At 34.2% G+C, this 5821-nt stretch overlaps 1 pseudogene; it reads right to left on the bottom strand.

Annotated features, from left to right (window-relative positions):
* Positions 1–1720: 1720 nt before the first annotated feature.
* Positions 1721–1839, bottom strand: LOC118605036 (annotated as a pseudogene).
* Between the last annotated feature and the right edge of the window lie 3982 nt (positions 1840–5821).

Below are 5821 nucleotides of genomic sequence, written 5' to 3'. Positions count from 1 at the left end.
GCTATTAAATCAGAGCTTGGCAAGTGTTTATTGGGTCAAAGCATATAGTTCAAAGAAAACAGAACCAACGGGCTTGCTTGTATAACAGTGTGAAATGACTAAATCAAGCTAAGCCAAATTACTCAGAAGGAAAAAAAGTGTGTTAGAGAAACCATCTGTGAATAATAGAAAATAGATGATGATTTTGATGGGATAGAAGAACCAGTGTCTTAAAAATAGAATAATGGGGACACTTGTAATAATCATCTTGCTTTATTTTAAACACATGAACAGAAGAAAAAAAGAGTAGCCGTTGGTTGGTTTGAGAAGAGTAAGTCACCAAGTATATAGAGTGCGAATGTTTTTCTTCTGGGTTTATGTGCATTCAGAGAAAAATGAAGATAATTCCCTTAGTGAAGAATGAGGGAGGAAAGAGAACCAGGAATGCTCTATTAGGAAGAGGATATAAAGGAGCAAGTGGAAGCCGGGAAGATTTCTACTTCTTCAGACATCATAGATTGTGGAAGAACGTTTCAAAGGTCAGGGCTTTAAAGGCAGAGAGTCCTTTGAGCTGGTACATATTCTCTATTAGCTTGCGATTATCAAAAGAGTGACAAGAGTGAAATGAGAAGGAGTGGACAATGCTCATTTTGGAGAAAGAGTAGGAGCTAAGGAAGGCAATCTGGAAACTATGACCAACAAGACAAATGTAGCATTTCATGACATGAGCTACTTGGGAAATTGGCATCAGATTGTGATGACACAAATGTTTCATTGTATCCCTAACCTTTTCATGTTTCCACCAACTGTTTTCATTCTCACACGTTCTTACTGTCTTTGCCATCTCACAGTTGCTGAGTGTTTTCTGTTTACTGCCCCACCCATTATAAGCTTCTGATATTCCAAATGCTTTATTTAGTTCAGAATGTCCCAACCTCATCCATATTGACCTTCTGAGCCAGAACTCTTTTTTGTGGGAGACATCCCTGTGAATTGTAGGATGTTCAGAAGCATCTTTGGTCTCTACCCACCAGATACCTGTAGCATCCCCTCACACAATAGTGATAATCAAAAATGTCTCCAGACCATGCTAGATGTCTCCTAAGGGGCAAAATTGTCCCAGTTGGGGGTGGAAGGCACTGGTCTAGCTTTTGTTTATTATTTAGTTTGAAAAAGTTTATGCTAAAAATAAATGTGCTTCTCTAGAACTATTTTGCAAGAGGTTGCTAGTGGAAAGATTAACCTGTTTATTAATCATTAGTTAACTGCTCTCAATTGGCACTGGGTATCGCATTTCAAAACATGTAATTTCTTTGTCTCAGTGCTTTGATGAATGCATTCATTTTTATTTTGGAAGTCAAATTCTGTTTCTTCTTGTCTTTAGATCTACCTACCTACCTACCTACCTACCTACCTACCTACCAACTTATATGTATATATTTATTGCCTTGTAAATAAATGTTATTCTTTTGGCTTAAAACATGTGGAAGATATGTTTTTCCTACCCAAGTTATGTCATCAGTAGCTCACTGAAGATAAATCAGAAAGAGTGAAAGTTCAAAACATAAATACTAATAGTTATTGGTTTGTATTTAGAAGTGGATTAAACTTGTTTCACAAGTACAAGGGTGATGACAGATAACCAAATTTAATAATTTTGAGGAGATAGTTATAGACATTTCTTGATCTACCTTTGGCATAGGATCTTGTCAGCTTACGATGCCTTATTTTTTATTTTTTACACCTACTGTACCTGGTCTTCTTAGGTGGTCTCCCGTCCAAGTACTAATCAGGCCTGACCCTGCTTAGCTTCCGAGATCAGACAGGATCGGGCTTGTTCAGGGTGGCGTGGCCATAGACTTGTGATTTTTTTTTAAAGCCTTGTGGTTAATGACTTGAGGCAACTGTGACAGAATGGAAAGTGCACAAGGCTAGAGGACTAATGATCAGGTCCAAGTCTCCACCCTTCCAGATAATCAATCAATTTAGAGTGAAGCATCTTGAAATACTTTGTTAAAAAATGAAGAGAATAAAATTCTCAGAAAGGACTGTTGTATACATGAAGTAGTGTAGATCAAAGGTTAAAATTCCTAATCAGTGGAAAGGTGCTATGAAAATGATTTCTTTGCTGTCCGTTAAAAAATATTAAACTTACTTATGTAAAATGATATTTTAAAGTTGTCTTAAGGATTTTGCACAGGCAAGCAGCTAAATCAAGCTTCAGATGAGTCATACCTTAAAGGGATATCTGTGGACTAGTATAATACATGGGTGTTTTAATTAATTAAATCACCTTTTGTACATATTAGGGGAAATGGTTATAGGAAATAACTGCATAGACAATTATTTTGTGAAGTGAAAAATCCACATTTTTCACAGTAGACATAATTATTCTATTTTATGTTTTATTAATTGATTTTTAATATTGAGAATGCATGATAGCTATGTATAATACAAGTATCTCTAAATAGTATATTTTATTGACTTAAAATAAAATCTGAACTCCATTTTTATTCAGCATTACTCTCACCTCCACTCCACCATTCAGGCCAAATATTTTGATTAAATTCACAAGAATAAAGATAATGACAACTCAGAGTTAATTATTCACCCCACTGTGATCCAGGCTCACGGCTAGGAATAGGACCCCGGATTTAAAATGTTACATTAATATAGTAGGGCGCCTGCACCTAAAACATGTAAACATAATTTAACTTCTTGAATCATGCATGAGTGGCTGAATGTCACTATTGTACTCTAATATGTGTGGAGCCCATGCGGTCCCCGGGGGAGCAGAAGAGGAACAGAAGCAGAAGCACACTCCTCACACCTCATAATAAAGTTGGTGTCTGCCCTTTCATTCTCATGTCGGCCTCTTGTGCATTCTTCTCACTGGGCATCTCACCACTGAAATCTTCCTTCTTGATCAGCTCCATGCTAACACCAATGCAAAAGCATAACATTGCCATAATGTAATAGGTTTAACTGGCCTTATTAAAACAAGGAGGAAAAATGCAAATGACTTGTTTAATTGATTATGGCTTTAAAGCAACCTCTTCTTCATCAGATAAAAAGTTTCTAAAAGGCTATTCGATGGTAGTTAAACAGTATAAGAGAATGGAATAAGAGATCATACTGGAGGATACACGTGTATTTCCTATAACATTAGGAAAAATGAAGAATGGAACATGATTACTAAACTGTTTTTCTCAGAAATAGCCTATATACAAATGACAAGTGAGGAAAAGAGCACCATTTGCACTAGGAAAATAGTTACTTTTTCCACTTTCCTTTTTCCTAATCTTATTTAGAAAATAGTCATTTTACAATACAGCTTATCCTAGCTCATCAATTATAGATCAGATTCAAGTTAGTTGTTAACACACACAATGAAGATCTTTTAATGTGTATTCAAACTGCAACTTTGAAATGAGGACTTTATAAAGTGTTCATGTCAAAATCAATGTATTTCCATCGTATAGAACAAACTTTTGACGTTTTAGGTTGTCAACTTTAACATAATATTTTAATCTTTTTGGAAATATGTTTTCAAATGCTGACATGGAACACACAGAAATTTTACTTCTTTTAAACACTGTGATCTAATTGGACATGATCGTAGAAAGTTTAGCTTTTTCAGAAGTGGTGTTGAAAGGAGGAGGACGAGAAAAGGAGAAACCTCAATGCTTTAAAATGTGGATTTCTCATTGCTACGTGTGCACTTGCTGCGCTTTCTGGCGTGATGTGTGTTTCTAGGCAGTCTCTTTCTAGGACATATGGTGGTGCAGGATCTTCTAGGTCAGTTTTCTTACATGTGGCAACAAAGGCAAAAATAAACACTTCTCAGTTTACAGGTGACCTTGCGAATAGATATCAAATGCCTTGTTGCTACAGAATCATTCCCTTGTCATTTTACAATGATATTTTATGCCTTATTTTAAAAGTTGCAGTTTGAATACTCACATAAAGCTTTTTGTTATGTGCACTAATAACTAATACAAAATCAACTCTATTTTGATTGGTTGGTATAACCAATATCGTAAAGCAGTATAGTTCTTTGTTTCCACAGTAATGTGGATGAAATACTACTGATTGAAATGCTCTAGAATGCAGTTTTAAATAGTTTGCTTGAATATTGTTATTTCTAATGCCTAGGAATTTCCAAATTCTAAACCAAATGATAAATGTATATTTTGAAGACTGAATTTGAGAACTGGTGAATATGCTAGTTTCTTTATTCTGTTTCTTACTTTTTGTAGGATGAAAATGAAATTTACTTTATATAATCTAGGTTCAAGAAATTAAGATTTCTGTTAGATTGGTCTTTTTTCTTTCTTTCTTTTCTTTCTCCCGTCCATCCTTCTATCCTTCTGTCTGTCCTTTCTTCCTTTTGTTAATTACATAGACATAGAGGGAACACCTGCCATGGAGCACCTGCTGTGACCAAACTCTATACTAGGCCAATTGAATAGAGAGAGGAACGAGTTAAACAAGACCCAGCCAAATGAAGGATCCAGTCAGTTAAACAAGCTATGGAAAAATGAGAAGGATATGATGGGGATAATAACAGGTTACACAGGAGGAACACAGCCCAGGCTCCCGTGAGCTCTCTCTCTCTCTCCCCAAACCCTGAACCACCTTCTGACTCTTTGGGGAGTGCCAGGAATCACTAGGACTTAAATGCAAAATGATTTTTGAAAGAGCATTGTTTTCCTACCTTTTCAAGTGAATGTTATATTTCCCAATTGGTTCTTACTACAGTGCATACATATGTACACAGATTTTTGATTGAAGTCTGTAAAATTCGAAAAAAATTTAATATTGATTTATATTCTCTCTCGAAGAAATAATTAATATGGATTAATTTGAGGCATTTAGCTTGATAATAATTGAACCAAATTCACAACAACCAAATTCACACAATTATAATGCTTAAAATTTTTAATAGTAATTGCTTTTTCTTTTATTTATATGTCTAGATGAGAATTGACCTTGGATAAAATCTGTTTGAAAAATTTAAATTAGACAAAGCTAAAATATTGATATGGGTAAGTAAGCTTGAAAGCAGCTGAAACTTACAGAACTAATGTTGGAAGGAATATTATTAAATATGATAGTGTCTTCAATGCTCTTTTTTAAGAAAAAAATCATATTCCATTTAAAAAATGTATTTTGTAGATGTTAGCTATATTTTTAAATGCTAAACAAGAATTAAGATTTTTCTAGATTATTTTGTAAATTTTATAATTCGTTTTGGGTGAGAAAAATATTAGTATAATTTTACTTACAATATACAGAACTTAAAAATAATATAGAATATATGTTGAGGAAGAAAACAATATTCAAAAGTTGTCTTATATACCTAAAACCAAATTTTTTAAATTGGTTGATTATATCTTCATGATACAATATAGTAACATAGTCACAGTTCAATGATTATCTGTTTATCCTACCAAAAATCATATAGAAAATTTTCTACTTGCAAAACGCAATGTGGTAATCTCCATGGAAAATACAGAAATGAATATTTCTGTTCATTTGCGTTTCTTGTTTTCTTGGTTTTGCAAAGGTATTGTGTATACTTTATGGAAGTTGTACTAGGTGTAGCTTAATAAAAGAGTGCTCCCTGCTATGCCCAAATAAGACTAAGTCCTGCTCTCTATTTTCCTAGATGTAAACAATATTTTGTAATTGTTTTCAGCTTTTTTGACACAGGATATTTGAGCAGCTAGTAGAATGATGCTCCAAACCTGGAGAGCAAACAAACTAATTGCTCCTCTTTCAGAGTCACTAGGCCTGGAAAATGTCTTTTTCTCACAGTAAATTGCTAAACAAATGAAGG

Source organism: Rousettus aegyptiacus, unplaced genomic scaffold (assembly GCF_014176215.1).
Source record: "Rousettus aegyptiacus isolate mRouAeg1 unplaced genomic scaffold, mRouAeg1.p scaffold_m13_p_1, whole genome shotgun sequence".
Classification (NCBI taxonomy): Eukaryota; Metazoa; Chordata; class Mammalia; order Chiroptera; family Pteropodidae; genus Rousettus; species Rousettus aegyptiacus.
Note: the sequence above shows the minus strand (reverse complement) of the source record. Positions and strands in the feature narration are given on the sequence as shown.